Source organism: Dendrobates tinctorius, unplaced genomic scaffold, assembly GCF_039654945.1.
Source record: "Dendrobates tinctorius isolate UK_male_01 unplaced genomic scaffold, ASM3965494v1 ptg000023l, whole genome shotgun sequence".
Lineage (NCBI taxonomy): Eukaryota > Metazoa > Chordata > Amphibia > Anura > Dendrobatidae > Dendrobates > Dendrobates tinctorius.
In genome coordinates, this window is record NW_027361691.1 from 14,699,822 (window position 1) to 14,727,246 (window position 27,425).

Genomic DNA, 27,425 nt, shown 5'->3' on the forward strand with positions numbered 1-27,425 from the left:
ATTCCCCGGATATCAGTGTCAGACATACAGTAGATTCCCCGGATATCAGTGTCAGACATACAGTAGATTCCCCGGATATCAGTGTCAGACATACAGTAGATTCTCCCGATATCAGTGTCAGACATACAGTAGATTCCCCCGATATCAGTGTCAGACATACAGATTCCCCCGACATCAGTGTCAGACATACAGTAGATTCCCCGATATCAGTGTCAGACATACAGTAGATTCCCCCGATATCAGTGTCAGACATACAGTAGATTCCCCTGATATTACTGTCAGACATACAGTAGATTCCCCTGATATCAGTGTCAGACATACAGTAGATTCCCCTGATATCAGTGTCAGTCATACAGTAGATTCCCCTGATATCAGTGTCAGACATACAGTAGATTCCCCCGATATCAGTGTCAGACATACAGTAGATTCCCCTGATATCAGTGTCAGACATACACTAGATTCCCCTGATATTACTGTCAGACATACAGTAGATTCCCCTGATATCAGTGTCAGACATACAGTAGATTCCCCTGATATCAGTGTCAGACATACAGTAGATTCCCCTGATATTACTGTCAGACATACAGTAGATTCCCCTGATATTACTGTCAGACATACAGTAGATTCCCCTGATATTACTGTCAGACATACAGTAGATTCCACTGATATCAGTGTCAGACATACAGTAGATTCCCCTGATATTACTGTCAGACATACAGTAGATTCCCCCGATATCAGTGTCAGACATACAGTAGATTCCCCTGATATCAGTGTCAGACATACAGTAGATTCCCCTGATATTACTGTCAGACATACAGTAGATTCCCCTGATATCAGTGTCAGACATACAGTAGATTCCCCTGATATCAGTGTCAGACATACAGTAGATTCCCCTGATATCAGTGTCAGACATACAGCAGATTCCCCTGATATTACTGTCAGACATACAGTAGATTCCCCTGATATCAGTGTCAGACATACAGTAGATTCCCCTGATATTACTGTCAGACATACAGTAGATTCCCCTGATATCAGTGTCAGACATACAGTAGATTCCCCTGATATTACTGTCAGACATACAGTAGATTCCCCTGATATCAGTGTCAGACATACAGTAGATTCCCCTGATATCAGTGTCAGACATACAGTAGATTCCCCTGATATCAGTGTCAGACATACAGTAGATTCCCCTGATATTACTGTCAGACATACAGTAGATTCCCCTGATATCAGTGTCAGACATACAGTAGATTCCCCTGATATCAGTGTCAGACATACAGTAGATTCCCCTGATATTACTGTCAGACATACAGTAGATTCCCCTGATATTACTGTCAGACATACAGTAGATTCCCCTGATATTACTGTCAGACATACAGTAGATTCCCCCGATATCAGTGTCAGACATACAGTAGATTCCCCTGATATCAGTGTCAGACATACAGTAGATTCCCCTGATATTACTGTCAGACATACAGTATATTCCCCTGATATCAGTGTCAGACATACAGTAGATTCCCCTGATATCAGTGTCAGACATACAGTAGATTCCCCTGATATCAGTGTCAGACATACAGCAGATTCCCCTGATATTACTGTCAGACATACAGTAGATTCCCCTGATATCAGTGTCAGACATACAGTAGATTCCCCTGATATTACTGTCAGACATACAGTAGATTCCCCTGATATCAGTGTCAGACATACAGTAGATTCCCCTGATATTACTGTCAGACATACAGTAGATTCCCCTGATATCAGTGTCAGACATACAGTAGATTCCCCTGATATCAGTGTCAGACATACAGTAGATTCCCCCGATATCAGTGTCAGACATACAGTAGATTCCCCCGATATCAGTGTCAGACATACAGTAGATTCCCCCGATATTAGTGTCAGACATACAGTAGATTCCCCCGATATCAGTGTCAGACATACAGTAGATTCCCCCGATATCAGTGTCAGACATACAGTAGATTCCCCTGATATTACTGTCAGACATACAGTAGATTCCCCTGATATTACTGTCAGACATACAGCAGATTCCCCTGATATCAGTGTCAGACATACAGTAGATTCCCCTGATATTACTGTCAGACATACAGTAGATTCCCCTGATATCAGTGTCAGACATACAGTAGATTCCCCCGATATCAGTGTCAGACATACAGTAGATTCCCCTGATATTACTGTCAGACATACAGTAGATTCCCCTGATATTACTGTCAGACATACAGTAGATTCCCCTGATATTACTGTCAGACATACAGCAGATTCCCCTGATATCAGTGTCAGACATACAGTAGATTCCCCTGATATCAGTGTCAGACATACAGTAGATTCCCCCGATATTAGTGTCAGACATACAGTAGATTCCCCCGATATCAGTGTCAGACATACAGTAGATTCCCCCGATATCAGTGTCAGACATACAGTAGATTCCCCTGATATTACTGTCAGACATACAGTAGATTCCCCTGATATCAGTGTCAGACATACAGTAGATTCCCCTGATATTACTGTCAGACATACAGCAGATTCCCCTGATATTACTGTCAGACATACAGTAGATTCCCCTGATATCAGTGTCAGACATACAGTAGATTCCCCTGATATTACTGTCAGACATACAGTAGATTCCCCTGATATTACTGTCAGACATACAGTAGATTCCCCTGATATTACTGTCAGACATACAGTAGATTCCCCTGATATTACTGTCAGACATACAGTAGATTCCCCTGATATCAGTGTCAGACATACAGTAGATTCCCCTGATATTACTGTCAGACATACAGTAGATTCCCCTGATATCAGTGTCAGACATACAGTAGATTCCCCTGATATTACTGTCAGACATACAGTAGATTCCCCTGATATTACTGTCAGACATACAGCAGATTCCCGATATCAGTGTCAGACATACAGTAGATTCCCCTGATATTACTGTCAGACATACAGTAGATTCCCCTGATATCAGTGTCAGACATACAGTAGATTCCCCCGATATCAGTGTCAGACATACAGTAGATTCCCCTGATATTACTGTCAGACATACAGTAGATTCCCCTGATATTACTGTCAGACATACAGTAGATTCCCCTGATATCAGTGTCAGACATACAGTAGATTCCCCTGATATTACTGTCAGACATACAGCAGATTCCCCTGATATTACTGTCAGACATACAGTAGATTCCCCTGATATTACTGTCAGACATACAGTAGATTCCCCTGATATCAGTGTCAGACATACAGTAGATTCCCCTGATATTACTGTCAGACATACAGTAGATTCCCCTGATATTACTGTCAGACATACAGTAGATTCCCCTGATATTACTGTCAGACATACAGTAGATTCCCCTGATATTACTGTCAGACATACAGTAGATTCCCCTGATATCAGTGTCAGACATACAGTAGATTCCCCTGATATTACTGTCAGACATACAGTAGATTCCCCTGATAGTGTCAGACATACAGTAGATTCCCCTGATATCAGTGTCAGACATACAGTAGATTCCCCTGATATTACTGTCAGACATACAGTAGATTCCCCCGATATCAGTGTCAGACATACAGTAGATTCCCCTGATATTACTGTCAGACATACAGTAGATTCCCCTGATAGTGTCAGACATACAGTAGATTCCCCTGATATCAGTGTCAGACATACAGTAGATTCCCCTGATATTACTGTCAGACATACAGTAGATTCCCCTGATATCAGTGTCAGACATACAGTAGATTCCCCTGATATTACTGTCAGACATACAGTAGATTCCCCTGATATTACTGTCAGACATACAGTAGATTCCCCTGATATTACTGTCAGACATACAGTAGATTCCCCTGATATCAGTGTCAGACATACAGTAGATTCCCCTGATATTACTGTCAGACATACAGTAGATTCCCCTGATATCAGTGTCAGACATACAGTAGATTCCCCTGATATTACTGTCAGACATACAGTAGATTCCCCTGATATTACTGTCAGACATACAGTAGATTCCCCTGATATCAGTGTCAGACATACAGTAGATTCCCCTGATATTACTGTCAGACATACAGTAGATTCCCCTGATATTACTGTCAGACATACAGTAGATTCCCCTGATAGTGTCAGACATACAGTAGATTCCCCTGATATCAGTGTCAGACATACAGTAGATTCCCCTGATATTACTGTCAGACATACAGTAGATTCCCCCGATATCAGTGTCAGACATACAGTAGATTCCCCTGATATTACTGTCAGACATACAGTAGATTCCCCTGATAGTGTCAGACATACAGTAGATTCCCCTGATATCAGTGTCAGACATACAGTAGATTCCCCTGATATTACTGTCAGACATACAGTAGATTCCCCTGATATCAGTGTCAGACATACAGTAGATTCCCCTGATATTACTGTCAGACATACAGTAGATTCCCCTGATATTACTGTCAGACATACAGTAGATTCCCCTGATATTACTGTCAGACATACAGTAGATTCCCCTGATATCAGTGTCAGACATACAGTAGATTCCCCTGATATTACTGTCAGACATACAGTAGATTCCCCTGATATCAGTGTCAGACATACAGTAGATTCCCCTGATATTACTGTCAGACATACAGTAGATTCCCCTGATAGTGTCAGACATACAGTAGATTCCCCTGATATCAGTGTCAGACATACAGTAGATTCCCCTGATATTACTGTCAGACATACAGTAGATTCCCCTGATATCAGTGTCAGACATACAGTAGATTCCCCTGATATTACTGTCAGACATACAGTAGATTCCCCTGATATTACTGTCAGACATACAGTAGATTCCCCTGATATTACTGTCAGACATACAGTAGATTCCCCTGATATCAGTGTCAGACATACAGTAGATTCCCCTGATATTACTGTCAGACATACAGTAGATTCCCCTGATATCAGTGTCAGACATACAGTAGATTCCCCTGATATTACTGTCAGACATACAGTAGATTCCCCTGATATTACTGTCAGACATACAGTAGATTCCCCTGATATCAGTGTCAGACATACAGTAGATTCCCCTGATATTACTGTCAGACATACAGTAGATTCCCCTGATATCAGTGTCAGACATACAGTAGATTCCCCTGATATTACTGTCAGACATACAGTAGATTCCCCTGATATCAGTGTCAGACATACAGTAGATTCCCCTGATATTACTGTCAGACATACAGTAGATTCCCCTGATATTACTGTCAGACATACATGTTTAGTGTCTGCGGACTCATGCCAACATGGAGAACCGTGTTACCGGGTCAGTTCTACCATATAAGGTGCGCCATGTATAAAATGGGACTGGTTGGTGATATCACCTTCCTGTTTGTGGCACATTAGTATATGGGAGGAGGGAAACTTTTCAGGATCGGTGGTGACCATGGCGGCCATCTTGAAGTCGGCCATTTTGGATACAACGTTATAAATGGCCGACCCCGTATAGTGACCATGGTAAAAAAAATGTAAAATTAACAAGAAAGAGGGTTTTCTTTGGAATTTCCTGCTCATTTGGAATTTTTTTTCCCGCTTTCCATTGCATCGCATGATAGAATGAATGGCGTCTTTGAAAAGTACAACTCGTCCCGCAAAAAACGAGCCCTCACATGGGAGTATGGCCATAAAGATAAAATAAGGGGAGGAAGGAAAGAGGAAAAGGGAAAAAAGGGGGGTATATGAAGGGGTTAATAATAGAGACACAATAAAAATGTAATATAAATATATAAAAAAATATAAACTATATAGACGGTATATATATATTATTTTCCTGCCTATATCATGGACTAGAATCATCCTCCTCTGCTGTTTTCCTGCCATTCTCTCTGCTTTAGCGCCTGTGCCCCCCGACAATACATAAGAGTGCTATCTGGTGCCCAGGAGGAGAGGAGCTGAGCCCGGGGTAGAGAGGAGACGCAGGCGGCAGCAGGAGGGTTCCCCAGTAGGCTGCGCTGTGGCGGTGAGTGGGCTGGGAACTCTCCTGGCGGAGGGGCAGGCTCAGGCTCCCAGTCACAGGCGGCTCTGTGTGCAGAGCTGCAGGCAGCGTGCGGCTTCTCGCAGCCCGGCTTCCCTATGGATGGGAGTGAGGAGCCTGCAGCACATCTCCTCCGCCCGCAGCTCGTCTCCGCCTGCAGCCCGGGTGAGTGCCATCGTCAGGCTTCCTCCACTGTGTCTTCTTGCTCTTGGGAGAAGTTCCCGTTACCTTGCTCCTGCCTGAAAGTTTCTGGCTGATGTGACCTTAGGACCGGGGCAGGAGGCTGAGAAGACCGGGGCAGGAGGATGAGCAGACCGGGGCACGAGGCTGAGCGGACCGGGGCAGGAGGGTGAGAAGACCGGGGCAGGAGGCTGAGCGGACCGGGGCAGGAGGCTGAGCGGACCGGGGCAGGAGGCTGAGAAGACCGGGGCAGGAGGCTGAGCAGACCGGGGCAGGAGGCTGAGCAGACCGGGGCAGGAGGGTGAGAAGACCGGGGCAGGAGGCTGAGCGGACCGGGGCAGGAGGCTGAGCGGACCGGGGCAGGAGGCTGAGCGGACCGGGGCAGGAGGCTGAGCGGACCGGGGCAGGAGGCTGAGCGGACCGGGGCAGGAGGCTGAGCGGACCGGGGCAGGAGGCTGAGCGGACCGGGGCAGGAGGCTGAGCGGACCGGGGCAGGAGGCTGAGCGGACCGGGGCAGGAGGCTGAGCGGACCGGGGCAGGAGGCTGAGCGGACCGGGGCAGGAGGCTGAGCAGACCGGGGCAGGAGGCTGAGCAGACCGGGGCAGGAGGGGTCAGATTGAGGATGCAGGCACTCAGTGTAGCAGAATGTTTCCCATCCACATGACCCTTCTGCTGCCTCAGTCCCGGCAGGTGCAGCACACACACTGTAGGCTCCTCACACACAGCACATGCGGCGCTCGCTCTGCCGGCTGCACAGTGTGCACGGGGGCCTGATATCACTGGACAGCCACATGGCTGCACATGGGACACACATGACAGATGACGGCTGCAACTACCCCGGGTAAAAACCCTGGGAAGACCACCAGGAGATTCCCCCTCCCCCAGTATAGTGACCCTACTGGTGATACTGGCTGTGGTGGGCGCTGGGTGCCGTGGTGTGCTCTGGGTGCTGTGGTGGGCATGGGGTGCTGTGGTTTGTGCGGGGTGCTTTGGTGGGCGCGGGGTGCTGCGGTGGGTGCTGTGGTGGGCGCGGGGTGCTGCGGTGGGTGCTGTGGTAGTCGCGGGGTGCTGTGGTGGGTGCTGTGGGTGCAGGGTGCTGAGGTGGGTGCAGGGTGCTGTGGTGGGAGCAGGGTGCTGTGGTGGGTGCAGGGTGCTGTGGTGGGTGCAGGGTGCTGTGGTAGGCGCAGGGTGCTGTGGTGGGCGCTGGGTGCTGTGGTGGGCGCTGGGTGCTGTGGTGGGCGCGGGGTGCTGTGGTAGGCGCGTGGTGCTGTGGTGGGTGCAGGGTGCTGTGGGTGCAGGGTGCTGTGGTGGGTGCAGGGTGCTGTGGTGGGCGCTGGGTGCTGTGGTGGGCGCTGGGTGCTGTGGTGGGAGCGGGGTGCTGTGGTAGGCGCGTGGTGCTGTGGTGGGCGCTGGGTGCTGTGGGTGCAGGGTGCTGTGGTGGGTGCAGGGTGCTGTGGGCGCTGGGTGCTGTGGTGGGCGCGGGGTGCTGTGGTGGGCGCGGGGTGCTGTGGTGGGCGCTGGGTGCTGTGGGTGCAGGGTGCTGCTGTGGGTGCAGGGTGCTGTGGTAGGCGCAGGGTGCTGTGGTGGGCGCTGGGTGCTGTGGTGGGCGCTGGCTGCTGTGGTGGGCGCGGGGTGCTGTGGTGGGCGCTGGGTGCTGTGGGTGCAGGGTGCTGTGGTGGGTGCAGGGTGCTGTGGTGGGCGCTGGATGCCGTGGTGGGCGCTGAATGCCGTGGTGGGCGCTGTGGTGGGAACGGGGTGTGGTGGGCGCTGGGTGCTGTGGCGGGCACTGGGTGCTGTGCCCGGAGCTCAGACTGTGTGGGAGAAAACGCATCTTCAGTGAAAAAACGGAGCAGGGAGAGGGGAAAGTTTCCACGGTCTGGTGGGTGACAGATGGTGCCGGCTCAAACATCGGGATGGGGGCTCGGCGCAGGGGTGCAGGCGGGCATCGGGGGTCTGCCCTGGAGGGTCTGCTCAGGGAGGTCTTTAGGGTTCTTCCCTGGTGTGCACTGGGGGTCTGCCCTGTAGAGTCTGCTCAGGGGTCTCTAGGGGGTCTGCCCTGGAGGGTCTGCTCAGAGAGGTCTGGAGGGTCTTCCATGGTGTGCATCGGGGGTCTGCCCCGGAGGGTCTGCTCAGGGGTCTCTAGGGGTCTGCCCTGGAGGGTCTGCTCAGAGAGGTCTGGAGGGTCTACCATGGTGTGCACTGGGGGTCTGCCCCGGAGGGTCTGTTCAGGGGCTCTAGGGGTCTGCCCTGGAGGGTCTGCTCAGAGAGGTCTGGAGGGTCTTCCATGGTGTGCACTGGGGGTCTGCCCCGGAGGGTCTGTTCAGGGGTCTCTAGGGGTCTGCCCTGGAGGGTCTGCTCAGAGAGGTCTGGAGGGTCTTCCCTGGTGTGCACTGGGCGTCTGCCCCGGAGGGTCTGTTCAGGGGTCTCTAGGGGATCTGCCCTGGAGGGTCTGCTCAGGGAGGTCTTGAGGGTCTTCCCTGGTGTGCAGTGGGGTCTGCCCTGGAGGGTCTGCTCGGGGAGGTCTTGAGGGTCTTCCCTGGTGTGCGGTGGGGGTCTGCCCTGGAGGGTCTGCTCTGTGGGGTCGGCCCCCTCCACCTGCCCCACACTGTAAGCTGAGGTGCTAAATAATAGGGGCAATAAAGGGGGATTCCCTGTAATTACAGGGGGCATTGCTAATAACAGGAGTCCTGGCAGATAATTCTCTGTGTGTTTGTTACTCTTTATACCAGAGAATATATATGTCACGCACTCCTGTGTAGCTGCACACATACTGTATATGTATATATGACAATAAGTGGATCTATATATACTTGATATATCTATATACTGTGACCATTGTGCTACTACCAGGCTCTAAATCTGCATTGTTCTGGCTGCTGGTGGTTATGCTCCTCTTGTTGCAATGTGTGTCAGTCTCTACTGCAGATCTTGGATTATATTCATGAACCAGAGAGCTCAGGATGAGCAGGGTCATAGGAGGACACAGAAAACGCAGTGATTAGAGCTGGTAATGGTGAACTCTGTCGGCCTGTAGTGTTCTTGGTGTACAAGGCCTCACGAATCCTCTTCCACATATGTATATCATTTTATCATCACTGCTGCACATAAATCATATTCATGAATCAGAAGTCGCAGTAACAAGAGCGGCGATAACGGCGAAGAAAGGATCGGAAAACATCGCTGTTCTGTAGTAGGAGCAACGCCACATCTGTCCACATCCTCTCCCCGTGCTCTCTTTTATTGAAGTGAATGGAGCTGAGCTGCAATACCGCAAGCAACCTGTGGACCAGAGTGGCTCTGTTTTTGGACAAAATCAACCCAGTTTTTTTTTCTACCCTTTTTAGGAATTTTACAAGGAAGTTGCTGTTGTAAATGAAATGTGGATGCTGAGAAATGATTGTGGAGTCTGTGACCGCTGTTCCAGCGCTCATCCGTTATTGGGGAATATTCAGATGTAACATAGACAGGAGTGTTGCATCTGTCTGTCCCCTGCTGATCCTGAAGGAGCCTCCAGCGGCGCTCTTGTGGCTGGTTTTACCCCATCGCCTCCCGATGCATTTTGCATGTGTCAGTTTTTACTGCTCTTCTCGGATTATGTTCATGAATCAGGTAGCTCAGGATGAAAAGTGTTAAAGGTTTTTTTTTTAATTGTTAGGGATGTACTGCCGTGCAGTGAATTAGGGGACGGTGCAATAAAATAATGACCTCCTATGGCAGCCATTATAGTTAATTTTTGTGTGTATATATATATATATATATATATATATATATAGTGCCAACATGTTCCGCAGTGCTGTACTTCCATCTTCATCGCAGTGGCCTTGACTGACACATCGGTCTGACCTGACTACCAGCCATTTATTCGCGTTCTTCTGCTGCTGTGTTCACGTGTCAGTCTTTTCTTCTCCTCTGGAATTAGTCTCATGAACGAGGAGGCCCAGGATGAACATTGCTATAGGCTTTCCATACTTTTGGAAGTTCTCCCGTGCATTAATTCCCCATTAGGACTCACGGATTCCAATTATTCCTCTTCATATGGTTAACTTATTCTGATAGCGCCATCCTATTCCGTAGCGCTGTCCATAAATTGTGCGCTTGAACCCCCACGTTTTTACACTTCCTTCTATCGTTGCGATGCATCAGTCTCTACTGTTTTATTCGTGAAGCAGCAAGCTCAGGATGAGCAGCACTATTGTTCTTTCGTACCTACGGAGATGCTTGTGATGGTACATGGTCGCCCTTCCCCGATTTTAATGCCGGTGGGATAATAGAAGGTAGCTGGATTTTTGATGTCGGCACGGCAGGTGAAGAGTTAATGCATCATTTTTTTTTAAAGCCAAAGCTGCGGTTGCTGCCGGGAGCGCTGCTCTGAGACTTCACTTAATTCAGTTCTTCTATGTTAACGCTGACGGTTGACAGAAATTCAGGATTAGGAGGTGACTTTGGAAGCCACAATGGCCGGTCTGTGGGCTCAGTGCATCGCTGTCCGCTGGTAACATTTGCCACCTTTAACAGGACTTGGGGGGGGGGGGGGCATAAACTTTTATTTTCGGATCAGTCCTTCTTCTTTGGCATCTTCCATTCATTTCCCCAGAAGTGATGGCGGACGGGTGACAATGGCGGATCTCGCTGGGATTCTGTCATTCTCCCCCCACATGGGAGAGAGCAAAAATAAATAAAAAATCCTCAGCGGGATTCCGCGACGTCGTCCCCCGCGAAAATGCATTTATTTAATTTTTTTTAAGCAAATTTCAACCGAAGCCTTTGTGCCCGTTAATCGTTATCCCGGCTCCTGCCAAGAGAAACAAGTTCTCTGGCTCTTTTCACCGTCAGTTTCTAGGGTTACGGGTGTAATTCAGAGAGGAGAATGCGGGGAGAGATCTGGTAACAGGACACATTCTCCCTCGCTGGGTAACGCTCAGCTCTGCTACATCCACCCCGTACCTCTGCGCCACCGTGCAGCCTCCGCTCCCTTGTACCAGGCAGGAAAAAAGTACCGTAACGCCTCCTATAAACTGGGAGCGCACATGTACGAGGCGCTAGATACGGCTGAACTACAGTATGTGCAGGCTCCAAAGCAAAATATTCCCTTTTTCTGGAGATAAATAGTAAATACTTCAGAAAAAAATGATCATAATAGTAGTTTCTTACTTTCTTACATATAATACCGCCATACCATCATTAATTAAAAGTTCCATACAGTGCCCAAAGAGCGCCTAGGATGTTGGAAGAATGAGAGTGACAACGCACAAATTAAACCGCCATACATTGACTACTCAGTACTGAAATAAGTGTTCTACGGTGAATAAATAATAACATCATACAGTGCTGAAATAATACCATCATATGGTGTTGAAATATCTGCACAGTACTGAAATAACAGTGCCCTATGGTGCATAAATGGCACCATACAGTGCTGAAATATTAACTACACAGTACTGGAATAAGTGTCCTATGATGAATAAGTAATTGCACCAAACAGTGCTGAAATAATACTAACATATGGTTTTGAAATATCTACACAGTAATGAAATAACAGTGCCCTATGGTCCATAAATGACACCATACAGTACAGAAATAATACCACCATGCAGTGCTGAAATATTACATCCAGGTTACTGAAATAACAGTGCCCTATTGTGCATAAATAATACCACCATGCAGCGCTGAAATATTACATCCAGGTTACTGAAATAACAGTGCCCTATGGTGCATAAATAATACCACCATGCAGTGCTGAAATATTACATCCAGGTTACTGAAATAACAGTGCCCTATTGTGCATAAATAATACCACCATGCAGTGCTGAAATATTACATCCACGTTACTGACATAACAGTGCCCTATGGTGCATAAATAATACCACCATACAGTGCTGAAATATTACATCCAGGTTACTGAAATAACAGTGCCCTATTGTGCATAAATAATACCACCATGCAGTGCTGAAATAATACCATCACATGGTGCTGAAATATCTGCACAGTACTGAAATAACAGTGCCCTATGGTGCATAAATGACACCATACAGTGCTGAAATATTACATCCACGTTACTGAAATAACAGTGTCCTATGGTTCATAAATAATGACACCATACAGTGCTGAAATAATACCATCATATGGTGCTGAAATATCTGCACAGTACTGAAATAACACTGCCCTATGGTGCATAAATGGCACCATACAGTGCTGAAATATTAACTACACAGTACTGGAATAAGTGTCCTATTGTGCATAAATAATGACACCATACAGTACATAAATAATACCACCATACAGTGCTGAAAAAATACCTCCACATTACTGACATAACAGTGCCCTATGGTACATAAATAATGACACCATACAGTGCTGAAATCATACCACTCCACAGTACTGAAATAACAATGACCTTAATGACCTATATAGCTTAAACCACATAGTACTGAAATAGCAGCGCCTTATAGTGCCAAAATAATAAAACCATACAATACTGTCATAATAATAACTATGAAGTGCGCACATAATAATGCCATGTAGTGTTCAGATGCCAGTGTTATCCAGTTCTCACCAAATAGTGACACACAGTGGTTTAATAATAATACCACTGTGTGCTGAGATAAGTGGCTAAATAATAGCGCCATATAATGCTGAAATAATAACCATACAGTTCTCAAATAATAATGCCATGCAGTGTCCATAAGCGCTCACTAATGGTGCCATATGGTGCTGAAAAAACAAACATAGTGTTCAGACATCAATAGTTTGTTGTGCCTAAATTATAACGCCATGTGGTTATTTACAGTAGGCAAGTAATAACGCCCTGAGGCGCGCTGGTGTAACTGCGGTGCTGAAATTAGTGGCTAATTAATAACGCTCTATAGTGCTCAAATAAAAGTGCCCTATAGAACTTAACGGGATCCTGAGGGATGATTCCAGTTGCCTCGGGATGATTAGTCCAAAGTTGCGTGGACGGCAGCGTCTCACCACCCTGGGAGTGTCTGTAGAGACAACCCCCGGACGGAAGAGTCCATAAACAGCGCCACACCTGTCCTCAGGCTCTGTGTGGTATTGCAGCTCCTATTAATGACCAAATTACAAGTATTTTACAGTGTGGCTTTTTTCTTTTCACCAGGAGCAATCCTCGGAATAGAGTTATAAATACATACGGTATCTTTGTTGGAAAAATGAAAGGTAAATGATGAAACTAAAGAAGAAATAAAAAATCAATAAGCAACAAATCCAAAATAATTTGCTGTATTTTTAAAAAAATGATTGTCATTTCTTTGTGTGACGGAGTTTTCATCTCCAACACGTGTGTGCTTAACCCTGGAGTAATCCCTGTACAAAAGACGAGAAGAAGACGAGCGGCATAAATAATGAGAAATATTTAGTGTCTGTGCCCCGGAGAGCAGAACATGGATGATAGGCTGTGCGAGGACTGGCCTGTGATTACACTGACTGATATATGTTGGCTTGTGATAGATATGAGATGGATACATGGATAATTCATATACGATAGATAATAGATAATGGGATGGATAGATAGATAATAGATAGATAATGGGATAGATAGATAATGGGATAGATAGATAATGGGATCGATGGATAGATAGATAATGGGATAGATATGAGATGGATAGATAGATAATTCATATATGATAGATAATAGATAATGTGATAGACAGATAATGAGAAAGATAGATAACAGATATGGTAGATAATAGATAGATAATAGATAATGGGATAGATAGATAGATGGATACATAGATAATAGATAATGGGATTGATAGATAATGAGAAAGATAACAGATACGGTAGATAATAAATAGATAATGGGATAGATAGATAATGGGATAGATAGATAATAGATAGATAATAGATAGATAATGGGATAGATAGACGGATAGATAGATAATGGGATAGATAGATAGATGGATAGATAGATAATGGGATAGATAGATAATAGATAGATAGATAATGGGATAGATAGATGGATAGATAGATAATGGTATAGATAGATAGATAATAGATAGATACTGGGATAGATAGATGGATAGATAGATAATGGGATAGATAGATAATAGATAAAAGATAGATAGAAGATAGATAGATAATAGATTGGTAGATGGATCGATCTCTAACCTAAAACTGTATAGAGCACCTTCACCCCCCCTCCATTTCCCCTATCCTATGCCATTTGTATAGCTGGGGTCTTTTCTGGGGTTGGGCCCCTCGTGCCCCGATATGTCTGCTTCCTGCACGGTATCTTCCCCTCACGTTTGCTGTGGTCGGGAGGATTCCTGCGTTTGTTCTGTCCCCTCTCTGGTGTCTCCTGGGAGTTTATTATCTCTCAGTTATTTGGCGCCCTCCGTCCGTTATAAGAAAGAAAAAAAAATTGTGAAAAAGATTCTTCCTGATCGGTGGAATGTTGCCGGCGTTTCCATGGTGACGTGAGATGCTCACGGTTATTAGGCAGCGCTGAGTTTTATTTTGAAGAGCACAAAACAATGAAAGCGGTGAGATGGCATGAATTCTACACGGGCCCGGCGTGTGACGCCAACAATGGCTGGCGGGAACCCAGCAGCCAAAACCCATCACACTGCCACCATGGTGAGCCGGACACTGGGAGACACTGGGAATGCACTGGAGGTATAGAGGTGGACTATGATCCCTCGTGGTCCATGGTGATTGTCACCGGGGCCACTGTGCCACATCTTAAAGTCCAGATGTCTTATCTAGGCAAGATGGTCCTCCTAGAGACTGTGCCGTTTTCTTACACTTAAAGGGGATGTATACTTAAGAAATCCCCTTTAAACGCCCTATTAGTTATAATAGTTCTTCCTTCAGGGTCTTCATCTCTTAGCAGAAGTGACCGCCAAGCTTCTCTCTCCCTCTGGAGGACCCAGCATGCTGAAGCTTTAACCGCTCTGGCTGTTGATGCTAATATGACCTGTGCAATACCTTGTTTCACCTGCGGGGGTGCTGCAGGGAAGCTGAAAGCAGCTGTAGATGAGCTCGCCCTACTTATGGAGTTATTTGCAGATTTCTCTTCCATCTAGCTTGAATCTTTTTTCCTTACCAGGCGTATTAGGCCGGGACAGAAATATACAAACAGCGTCCTATTTACCTGGGAAAAATAAATCCTAATTAATAGCCCCTGACGGCGGTGGCTGTGCGGTGTAGCGAGGGAGTAGCTAGCCATTTAATGCTTTCCTTTATTAGGCCGCAGTCCGGGTGGTTTTCTTGTTAATCTGTTTTTTTTTTCCTTATTTACAGCCAATTAAAATGCGTGTTAGCTGTCTGACGGAAGGGTTCCCCTAGAGGTTCCCATCCTGGAAGAATGAATGTGCCGGTCTCCATGGCTGTGTCTGCTCTCTATGCTATGCCATGGAAAAAATACATATAGTGCCAACATATTCTGCAGTGCAGCACACAGTGCTCCAGAGCAGGATCCCATCCTCTTATCTCACGCACGCACATGCCAATTTTACCCATCGTGTGCCACTTAGAGCGCCCCCTGCTGTGTGCAGTGTGGCAAGTAATCGTTTATTGGTGGCGGTACTGCACAGTCATAAAGGGCACTAGATGCTACAGTTGTGGCCAAAAGTATTGACACCCCTGCAATTCTGTCAGATAATACTCAGTTTCTTCCTGAAAATGATTGCAAACACAAATTCTTTGCTATTATTATCTTCATTTAATTTGTCTTAAATGAAAAAAATCAAAAAGAATTGTCCTAAAGCCAAATTGGATATAATTCCACACCAAACATAAAAAAGAGGGTGGACAAAAGTATTGGCACTGTTCGAAAAATCATGTGATGCTTCTCTAATTTGTGTAATTAGCAGCACCTGTAACTTACCTGTGACACCTAACAGGTGTTGGCAATAACTAAATCACACTTGCAGCCAGTTGACATGGATTAAAGTTGACTCAACCTCTGTCCTGTGTCCTTGTGTGTACCACATTGAGCATGGAGAAAAGAAAGAAGACCAAAGAACTGTCTGAGGACTTGAGAAACCAAATTGTGAGGAAGCATGAGCAATCTCAAAGCTACAAGTCCATCTCCAAAGACCTGAATGTTCCTGTGTCTACCGTGCTCAGTGTCATCAAGAAGTGTAAAGCCCATGGCACTGTGGCTAACCTCCCTAGATGTGGACGGAAAAGAAAAATTGACAAGAGATTTCAACGCAAGATTGTGCGGATGTTGGATAAAGAACCTAGACTAACATCCAAACAAGTTCAAGCTGCCCTGCAGTCCGAGGGTACAACAGTGTCAACCCGTACTATCCGTCGGCATCTGAATGAAAAGGGACTGTATGGTAGGAGACCCAGGAAGACCCCACTTCTTACCCCGAGACATACAAAAGCCAGGCTGGAGTTTGCCAAAACTTACCTGAAAAAGCCTAAAACGTTTTGGAAGAATGTTCTCTGGTCAGATGAGACAAAAGTAGAGCTTTTTGGGCAAAGGCATCAGCATACAGTAGAGTTTACAGGAGAAAAAAAGAGGCATTCAAAGAAAAGAACACGGTCCCTACAGTCAAACATGGCGGAGGTTCCCTGATGTTTTGGGGTTGCTTTGCTGCCTCTGGCACTGGACTGCTTGACCGTGTGCATGGCTTTATAAAGTCTGAAGACTACCAACAAATTTTGCAGCATAATGTAGGGCCCAGTGTGAGAAAGCTGGGTCTCCCTCAGAGGTCATGGGTCTTCCAGCAGAACAATAACCCAAAACACGCTTCAAAAAGCACTAGAAAATGGTTTGAGAGAAAGCACTGGAGACTTCTAAGGTGGCCAGCAATGAGTCCAGACCTGAATCCCATAGAACACCTGTGGAGAGATCTAAAAATGGCAGTTTGGAGAAGGCACCCTTCTAATATCAGGGACCTGGAGCAGTTTGCCAAAGAAGAATGGTCTAAAATTCCAGCAGAGCATTGTAAGAAACTCATTGATGGTTACCGGAAGCGGTTGGTCGCAGTTATTTTGGCTAAAGGTTGTGCAACCAAGTATTAGGCTGAGGGTGCCAATACTTTTGTCTGGCCCATTTTTGGAGTTTTGTGTGAAATGATCAATGTTTTGCTTTTTGCTTCATTCTCTTTTGTGTTTTTTCATTTAAGACAAATTAAATGAAGATAATAATACCAAAGAATTTGTGTTTGCAATCATTTTCAGGAAGAAATGAGTATTTTCTGACAGAATTGCAGGGGTGTCAATATTTTTGGCCACAACTGTAAGTATCAGATTCGGAATGGCGGGGGCAGACGTTTCCTGTGCATGCGGCAAAATTGGTTACTGTCTACGCCCATTGTTATAAACCTTCTTCATTGTTATTTATTAACGAACTATGCGAAATGACAAACTCAGCTCTGCAATATCTGGAAAAATCAGAACGGCTATATCTAAAAAACTCGATTCTCCTGTATACCACAGTGCAGTACCTTACAAAAAAAAATATGTATCTCTATATCTGAGAACCCCGGCTTTACTACATCTGAAAAATCATCACACTCATATTATATCTATTATATCCTGTAAGCTTAGGCTGCTGTATGCTGTTTCTTGAAAACACAGCTCTGCTATACCGTAACCCCTCAAAAGAGCAGCTCTGCTATATCCAAAATCCACATCTATGCTGTAACTGTAAAAGACACAACTCTGCTATATCATAAAATCTCGGCTCTGCTGCATCATAAATGCTCAGCTCTGCTGCATCATAAAAGCTCTGTAATGCTGCATCGTAAAAGATCAGCTCTGCTGCATCGTAAAAGATCAGCTCTGCTGCATCATAAATCTCAGTTAAATCATAACTCAATTTTGCTGTATACTGCATCTAAAAAAGCTCAGCTCTATATACCGTAACCACCCAAAGGTACAGCTCTGCTATATCTAAACTCCACATACATGCTGTAACTATAAAAGACTCAGCTCTGCTTTATCAAAAAAATCTCACCTTTTATATCCTAAATCTCAGGCTGCTATATGCTTGTGTATATCTCAAGAACTCAGCTCTGCTGTACAGAACCGATCCTAAAAAGAACAGCGCTGCTTTAAAACTCAGCTCTGCTGCATGATAAAAGCTCTGCTATATCATAACTCCTCAGTTAAATCATAATAAGTCAGTTTTGCTGTATACCGCATGTAAGGAGCTCAGTTCTGCTATACAATAACCCCTCCAACAGAACAGCTCTGCTATATCTAAACTCCACATCTATGCTGTAACAGTACAACACTCAGCTCTGCTGTATCATGCAAGCTCAGGTAGATCAGAAGAACTCAGCTCTGCTCTGTCTGAAAATCTCACCTCTGTTATATCCTATAAGCTCAGGTTGCTATACTTGTATACTAGTGTATGTCTCAAGAACTCAGCTCTGCTGTACGGAACCGATCCTTAAAAAATAGGTCCTATGTTTAAAACACAGCTCTGCTACACCTGTAAAGTCTCAGCTCCTCTAAATCTTTAAATGTCAGCAAAAAAAACACAACAGCTGTGCTGTAACCATAATCGGCCACTCTGCTAGAAATGTCACCAACCCGTCAGCGTTATTTTACACGCTCAGCTCTGCTGTATCCACTCCGCACTCTGCATCTGTTATCTCCCAGCGCCGCTACATGTGTATCTCCTATATGTGATGGTGTTTGTGCTTTTCTATGCATTGTGTGTGGTGACTTGTTACAGTTTGTCATTTTCCGCTGTTAACCTCTTTATTGCCAGGCTCTTTTGTAGCGCGAGGCTCATTTATTGCGCTGCCGGGCTGGGCTTGTGTTCCTTTGTAATGAATTGGAAAGAGACTTCTGTATCTTGGGGGCAATCTGACAAATCCCCACATATAAGCTGAACCTCTAAAATCATTAAAATGTTTTGCATATTTGTGCGAGTGGAGGAATGTGTAGCCGGGATTTCCTTCAAGGCACTGGCACATAGCTGAGCTGATACGTATTAGTATTCATAGCAAACGCTCAGCTCTGCTACATTTCACAATCATGGGCCGCATTCTAATCACATCATTCCCCCCCCCCCCCCCCCAGACACAGTGGGGCTGAGCGTTCAACAAGAGGAAAGAATCGACCCGATCTGCAGCAAATGTGCCCAATATTAGCGCTCGGAGAACCCGCTGTTAGAACGTGTAGATAGAGCAGAGCTGACATTGTCATTTAAAGGGTACATCACAGTGTTTATACTATGCAGTCCTATGTAACGTAACAGACATCGCATGGTTGGTTTTAGCACTTTCTGCCATAATTGCCTTACAATGGCCAGTTTCGTATAGGATGGCGTCAGCAAAATCTGGGCAAAATTTTGGGGACGGCTATGCTTCACCCGCCTCTCCGTCCAATAGTGGAGCTATTGTCATGATATCAGTTATGGCACTGTGTAGCGGCATTCTTAGCTCTCTAAGGCACTGTCGCGTGGTCAGTGAATGGCGCTGTTATGTAAGCACTGCTGGATACGGTACTGGTAATACGGTCATTAAATGGGCACAGTTAGGCAGAATGTTGGATGGATAGCGCCGTTATACAGGGATAGCATTGTACTGTTAACATGTAAGAATTGGTACTATGGTATAGTCACCGCGCCCGTAGTCCTGTTACTATGTTTATTGAATGGTACTGTTATGTGGGGACTGTATGGTGCTTATAAAGTCACCTATGGAGGGTGTTTCTAGCTTAAACCAGCGTGGGGCTTGCACAAATGTATATTTTGAGGGTGTTTCTAAGCTAAGAAAATTTCAGGTTACATAGATGTTCATAAAGGGTAAATCTGGACTAAGCATGGGTGGGACTTAGACAAATATACACACAGAGGGAATTTGTAAGCTAAACAGGTGTAGGACTTACACATATACAGTACATATAGTGAAGGTGTTTCTAGGCTAAATGTGTGTTGCTCATATATGCTTACTCACCTGTATCTATAGAAGGGTGTTTCAAGACTAAGAAGAGGTGGGGCTGACTCATATCTCAGAATGTTAGCATTGGAAGAGTCCTCCAGGGTCATCGTGTACAACCCCCTGCTCAATGCAGGATTCACTAAATCATCCCAGTCAGATGTCTGTCCAGCCTCTGTTTGAAGACTTCCATTGAAGGAGAACTCACCACCTCTCTTGACAGCCTTTTCCACTCATTGATCACTCTGTCAAAAAGTTTTTCTAATATCTAATCTGTGTCTTCCCCCTTTCAGAATTTCATTTAGCAAAATCTCCCATCCTTCGTGGACATTTTTGTCCCTTAGACCAGGGGTCCCCAACCGCCGGTCCGTGGCCCAGCACCAGGCCGCTGCAGTGCCCTTGCCGGTCCGCGGACACAAGGGAAGCCAGGGGCGGTCAGTGGCGTAGCGGGGGCTGGGGCGGCGCGCAGCAATTCTTAAACTGCGTGTAGCGGCGGGCAGGGAGCGATCAAGCAGCTCCGCTGCCTGCAAGAGGGAATAGCAGGAGCGGAGCTGCAAGGACCCGTCCAGCTTCCTGCCCACCGCCCGCGCTTCCTGTCTCTGACTGACAGAGAGGAGCGCGCCGCTGCTGTGTGAGAGCGAGGAAGCGAGGGGGATGCTGCGACAGGTGAGAGGTGGTGTGTGTATGTATGTCTGTCTGTGTGTGTGTGTGTTTGTCTGTGTTTGTGTAGGTGGAGCCTGGCCCTGGAGGAGATGGGGACATGAGGAGAAGACCGTGATGGGGAGAGAAGGCCATGAGAGGGGTAATGGGAGAAGACCATGATGCCTGGGGTGATGGGAGAAGGCCATGAGGGGGGTAATGGGAGAAGGCCATGAGGGGGTAATGGGAGAAGGCCATGATGCCTGGGGTGATGGGAGAAGGCCATGAGGGGGGTAATGGGAGAAGGCCATGAGGGGGTAATGGGAGAAGGCCATGATGCCTGGGGTGATGGGAGAAGGCCATGAGGGGGTAATGGGAGAAGGACATGATGGGGGTGATGGAGAGAAGGCCATGATGGGAGTGATGGAGAGACGTCAGTGATGGGGTGAAGGCAATGATGGGGAGAAGGGAGTGATGGGGTGAAGGCAATGATGGAGAGACGGCAGTGATGGGGTGTAGGCAGTGATGGGGTGAAGGCAATGATGGAGAGATGGCAGTGATGGGGAGAAGGGAGTGATGGGGTGATGGAGCAGGCAAGAATGGGGTGATGGAGCACTCATTCAAAACCTATGGTGAGTTGAGTCACATTATAAATGTTATTTAATTATAAGTATGCACTGCTACACTACAACCGCGTCCATAGCCCCGCCCCCTTATGACCAAAGCCCCGCCCCTGCCACACCTCCATCCCCGCCCTACCGGGCCATGGAAGAATGGTCTTGTTTGAAACCGGTCCCTGGTGCAAAAAAGGTTGGGGACCACTGCCTTAGACCATCAAGCTATTGAACCTTTCCTACCCTCTTTCTGAGTCCATTAAAATCTGCCTTTCTGAAGTCCAACCTTTCTCGCTGGTCTTCCTCCTCTTGTAATCCAAAATTCGAGGATAGCATGATCCATGATTGCTGCCTCCTACATTCCCAACCACCTTTACTTCCTCAACCATTTCCTCCCTGTTGGTAAGAATTAGGTCCAAGATTGCAGATCCTCTTGTTCTTTCTTCCGCCTTTTGAAAGATAAAGTTGTTGGCAAAAGAAGTTAAAGGGATCCTGTCACCTGGTTTGGCCGATATAAGATGCGGCCACCGCCTTTCAGGGCTTACCTACAGCATTGTAATATCAGGTTCTCAAAAGAATTCATTAGCTGCATATTTTTTCCTGGTCGTATATTTCCCATATTGCTCTAGTATAAAGTTCTCCTGATGTGTGTAACAAGACGGCTACCAAATGTGTGTTTTTCTGTTTTCTATATGTACATAAAGAAGGTGTTGCTAACCAGGAGTGGGGATTGCACAAATATACATATAAAGGGTATTTTTAAGTTAAGCAGAGGCGGGGCTTACAAATATTTACATATAGAGGACTTTTCTAGCCTAATCAGGGGTGGGGCTTAAAATAATAAACACATAGGATGATTCTAGGCAAATGAGGTGTAGGGTTTACATATAAACACATACAAAAGGGTGTTTCTTGGCTGAGCAGAGGTTGGGCTTACTTACCAGATGGTAAACAAGGGTGGGGCTCACAGATAATTACATATAGAGATTGTTTCTAAGTTAAGCAGAGGCGGGGCTTACAAATATTTACATATAGAGGGCTTTTCTAGCCTAATCAGGGGTGGGGCTTAAAATAAACACATAGGATGATTCTAGGCAAATGAGGTGTAGGGTTTACATCTAAACACGTACAAAGGGGGGTTTCTTGGCGGAGCAGAGGTGGGGCTTACTTACCAGATGGTAAGCAAGGGTGGGGCTCACAGATAATTACATATAGAGATTGTTTCTAAGTTAAGCAGAGGCGGGGCTTACAAATATTTACATATAGAGGGCTTTTCTAGCCTAATCAGGGGTGGGGCTTAAAATAAACACATAGGATGATTCTAGGCAAATGAGGTGTAGGGTTTACATCTAAACACGTACAAAGGGGGGTTTCTTGGCGGAGCAGAGGTGGGGCTTACTTACCAGATGGTAAGCAAGGGTGGGGCTCACAGATAATTACATATAGAGATTGTTTCTAAGTTAAGCAGAGGCGGGGCTTACAAATATTTACATATAGAGGGCTTTTCTAGCCTAATCAGGGGTGGGGCTTAAAATAAACACATAGGATGATTCTAGGCAAATGAGGTGTAGGGTTTACATCTAAACACGTACAAAGGGGGGTTTCTTGGCGGAGCAGAGGTGGGGCTTACTTACCAGATGGTAAGCAAGGGTGGGGCTCACAGAGAATTACTTATAGAGATTGTTTCTAGGTTAAGCAGAGGTGCGGCCTAAACTATATCCAGAATTTAGTTTGTTTAGGAAAATTTGAGAGATGGCTCTATTTTTTTTTCTTATAATTTTTTTTTTTTTTGCAATAAATGCTGACCTTGTTTGTTTGTCCTTGGCAGTAAAACTAATTTACTATACTTTTATCTATGTAAATCTGGTAATTAGGTATAAATAGGCAGAATAGGCATCGGCTATCTTCTTCTATGCACTGCTGATAATAAACAGTATCTTCTGGCGCTTCCATCGTATTGTCCGGGGAGCTGCGTTTCCTCCATATATCCCAGCGTTCCCAGTGGACTCCTCGCAGTGATTAATCTAGTCACGGCACAGTACATAGAACTGTGGAACAATATGCGTACACAGGAATACATGAGTAATGGGAAGACGGTGCTTGAGACAAGGGAAAGGCTACCAAGGGGGATCCCTGCCCCATAGCGTTCTCACGCTGTGATTAATCCTGGCGCCATCTCCGGCATAAGCGAGAGACTAAGTGTGAACAGGTTTAATATTCTAAGGAATCTTCAACTCTTTAGGGGTTGAAGTAGAAGATAATGGGCAATCTTTTAAAAAAAATAATCTAAAATAAATTCTAACTCCTTATAAAAATTGGGTCTTACTGGCGGTACAGGGACTTAAAGGGATTTTCCCAAGACTTAGGCCTTTTTCACACTTCAGTTTTTTGGCGGATCCGTTTTTTTCCCCCATAGACTTGCGTTAGTGGCGGATTTTGACTGATGGTCGTCCGTTGCATCTGTTTTTTGACGGATCCGGTAGATTTTTATTATCTGCCGGGCGGAGTAGACGGACACTATAACGTTTTTTCTAGTGGCGGACTGCTATTTTAAACTGCGCATGCCCAAAAGTTTCCTTCCTGGCATGCATTTTAACCCTAAACGCCGCTCTGGACGCGGCGAAAATCTTTCAATCTCTCTCTCTCCTGACTTTGGATCCGACCAAAAAACGGACCCGCTGCATCCGTTTATTATCAAACGGAAACGGATCGTTTTTTTTAATCTTTGGCGGATTTCAACTGATGCCCTGTCCATTGGATGGGGATGTCTTACTTGGTACGTCTACTGGGAACAGGACTCTAGGACCCATCTCAAAAGAACAGAGGTTGAGCATTCATACCTCTAGTTTATTCATTGTCCATGGGACTGCCATAAATCAGCTATTTCTGTCTGTTCTATAGTCAATGAATGGTGCGATGCAGTTATGCCCAAATCTACGGAGAGGGAATAACTTTGGATTGTGGGAAAAGAATAATTTAAAAAAAATTGCATAATCCCTGAATTAAGTATAAAATGGCATATTCGTTTTGCCTGGGGTGTTCCTTTAAAAGGGTTGATCGCCTGATCAATCTTTTGTTCCCCGCTAGAAAATGCTCTGAGTGTCATAAAAAAAAAACTAAAGGAGTAGTACTCACCTTCACCGATTTCCCACCGTTCCTCTTCTTAAAACAGCCAAGAAAACTCTCTGAATGCAGAGAGTTGCGAATGTTTCGCACTTCCCCATCGCCAATGGACACGAGAGATGGGTTGGTTATCCCAGTTACAAGATAGATGCCTCTATCAGACCTTTATGACGTATGCCGTGGACATTGCTTTGTTGTTTGTGATTTTTTTTTTTTTATTTTTCTTTTACAAGTTATTTAATTAAAAAAAATGTAAAAAATGTATAACTCTAGGCAAAGAAACACCCCTTAAAAAATTACAATCTGGACCTTGCTGAGGGATTCAGGCATTTTAACAACATGTAAAAACATTAGTGAGTCAAATACTATCACCACTTAAAGTGGACTTTCACTGGATTTTTTTATTTAACTTGCTTGCCTCCTTTAATTGCCTCTGCTCCACTGATTCTGGAACAGTTTTACTTTTTCTTCTGTGCCCCTCTGTTCAAAAGTTATGCCCTCCAGTAAAGACGGTGTAAATTTTCCCTACTACCATTTGGGCATATTCCGTAGAACTTTTCTGTGGGCCTTTGCTTTTTCTCCTCTTATGCTGGCCAATCAAAACAAGACCACGCCCACAGATAAATTCTGTGGAATACAGGGAAAATTTGCACTATTATCACTGTGGGGGGCATAACTTTGGAATGAAAGGGCATAGACAAAAAAGAAAAACTGTTCCGGAATCCGTAGGACAACAGCAATTGTTCGAGGCACTCAGTTTAAATATTAAAATTAATCAAATTTCCCCTTTAACTCCCCAAGAATCGTCTACTATTCATAGGCCAGTTATCAAAAACTATCCTTTTCACTATGTCCTAAGTGTCCCACATCTAGTGATTGATAAAATGAATCTAAAATCCACCATGAAAGTGTTTCATCTATACCCCGTTCGAAGGATTAAAAAAAAAAAAATCAACATTTTTGAAAACCTAAATTTAACCTTGAAAGAAAATAAATATAAAAAAATCAATGGTATGTCAACCATTGTCATTCCATTTACTTTGACTTTGCAATATACAGCAAAAAGGAGCTAAACAGAACTTCGCTGTCAAGGGCCCCTTGCCAAAATATGATGTGTACTTGTCAAAAAAAAAAAAAAAATTCCCTGTGTTTGAGAGATGTGAGGATACTGCAGGTAAAGCGATCCAGAAAATGAATTCTATCATGTTGGCTTTCACTGGCGTCTATTGTCTGTATCACCGCTGGTCGGGCCGTTGCGTTACGGACATGCGATGAATCTTAATGAGAGATAAACTTTGAAAACATTTTCTGAGTCAGGTAAAGGTGCCGTCGATAAATCAGAAGTTATGATCTTAGGGAATTTCTAGGCCTGTGGTGTACTTCTCCGAGGAGCAGCTGGCAATTACGACATTTGATGATCTTTAGACGCACAAACAGAGCTGCGTTTTGTAAAAAATACAGTAGAAAAAGACATCTTACACACTCATAGGGAGATATAATAGGGTCATGAAGGTTGAAAAATACCAAAAAGGGCGCAATATTAACTATTTCCTGACCATCCATAAATGTTAAATGTCTGTGTGGTCCACTTAATAGTCTGTCACTGCAAAGTAAACATGGAGCCATTTGTCAGACACAGCCAGACTCCCCATAGAGAAGGCAGATCTGGTATATAACCACCTCTGCCTTCCTGCTGTGTACACAGTGCTGAAAAAGTGGAGAAAAAAAGAACTGAAGGCGACTCCTCCCTTGGACCAGTTGATCATATGACTGGCGGTACTGGGAGGGAGCTGTAGGTGTTGAATCCTAACAGATCGAGATCAGCTCTGTTGTGCAACCAAGAGGAAGGATTTACTCTGTAACTGAGCCCCAGTTACAGGGAAAATCATATATATATATATATATATATATATATATATATATATATATATATATATATTCTTACCAAAAATGATATCAATATTGAAATGTTCCCTAAAAGGTCCTTCATGTGTGAAATAAATGAAAAATAAGTTAAAAGAGAAAAAAAAAAACATAAAGCAATTTAAACGTCGGGTCTCACGGATCACAAAATAAGGATGCAAGAGTTATTTAACTACCTGAAAGATAAAAGACTTGAAGGGTCTAAAATTCGCATGTCCAAAAAATAAAAAATAAAAAAACTGTGCCCCAGTTGTGTACAGGTTCTGTTATAGGAAGTGGTGAACCTCTTGGTCCATTGAGACATATTTGGATTTTAAAATGCACATGTGGTAAACCCGCTAAATTGTCCTTCCGGGAGGATTATGATTGTGGCGCTCCCCATTTTTAAACGCCATTCCTGGCCAAGCTCCTTTCACGGCAGTTATGATTGTGGCCCCTTTACCTTCTCCATGGATCCATAGATTTCAGGCCCCTTGTTGCAATCTCTTCCACTAGTCTGGGAGGTCTTCCCTTTTTGTGAGAGTCTGGGCATATTGTAGAACGTATGGTACGTAGAAATTAAAGGGGGCGTTCCATTTTGGATATAGTGGCATTCGGGGGAGATGTCCATAGTGTGACAGATGCAAGTTCCACCATTGGTCATTACCTGGCAAGAACAAGGACCCTGATGTCAGTGAAGCATTGCCCGGGCATGCGTGTCTTTCTTGAGTGGAAGCGGCATGCAACATGGTCACGCAGTTAAGATAGATAGGGATATTAGAGATATTAGGAAATATAGGGTGCCTATTGGGGTAATTGACAGCCTCGTTTCCAAGCTACAGCCGATAATGCTTGTCTAAGCCTAGATGGCTCACCCTTCTCACGAATCAGGAGTGTCGAATGAGTGGCGTACACCTCTGTGTGCACTTTGCAAAAAATCCTACTCCAGTCCCTGCTGGGTTAAGATCTGTGGCGTAGCGAACATCACCGTTCGTCATAAATTTGGTGAGCAGCGGTCCAACCCCAGCTGTGCCCACTTTGTCGGAGCTGGGAAAAAATGGCTTGAGAATGCCAAAAGTCACAGA

General features: G+C 45.0%; 1 protein-coding gene across 1 annotated transcript in view; it reads left to right on the forward strand.

Moving 5' to 3' along the window:
• The first annotated feature begins 6,010 nt into the window (after positions 1-6,010).
• Positions 6,011-27,425, forward strand: part of FAT3 (FAT atypical cadherin 3) — a 745,842-nt gene continuing 724,427 nt past the window's right edge. The window contains exon 1 of the mRNA XM_073569283.1: positions 6,011-6,176. The gene's annotated coding sequence lies outside the window, so the exon portion shown is untranslated. The remainder of the gene's footprint in view (positions 6,177-27,425) is intronic.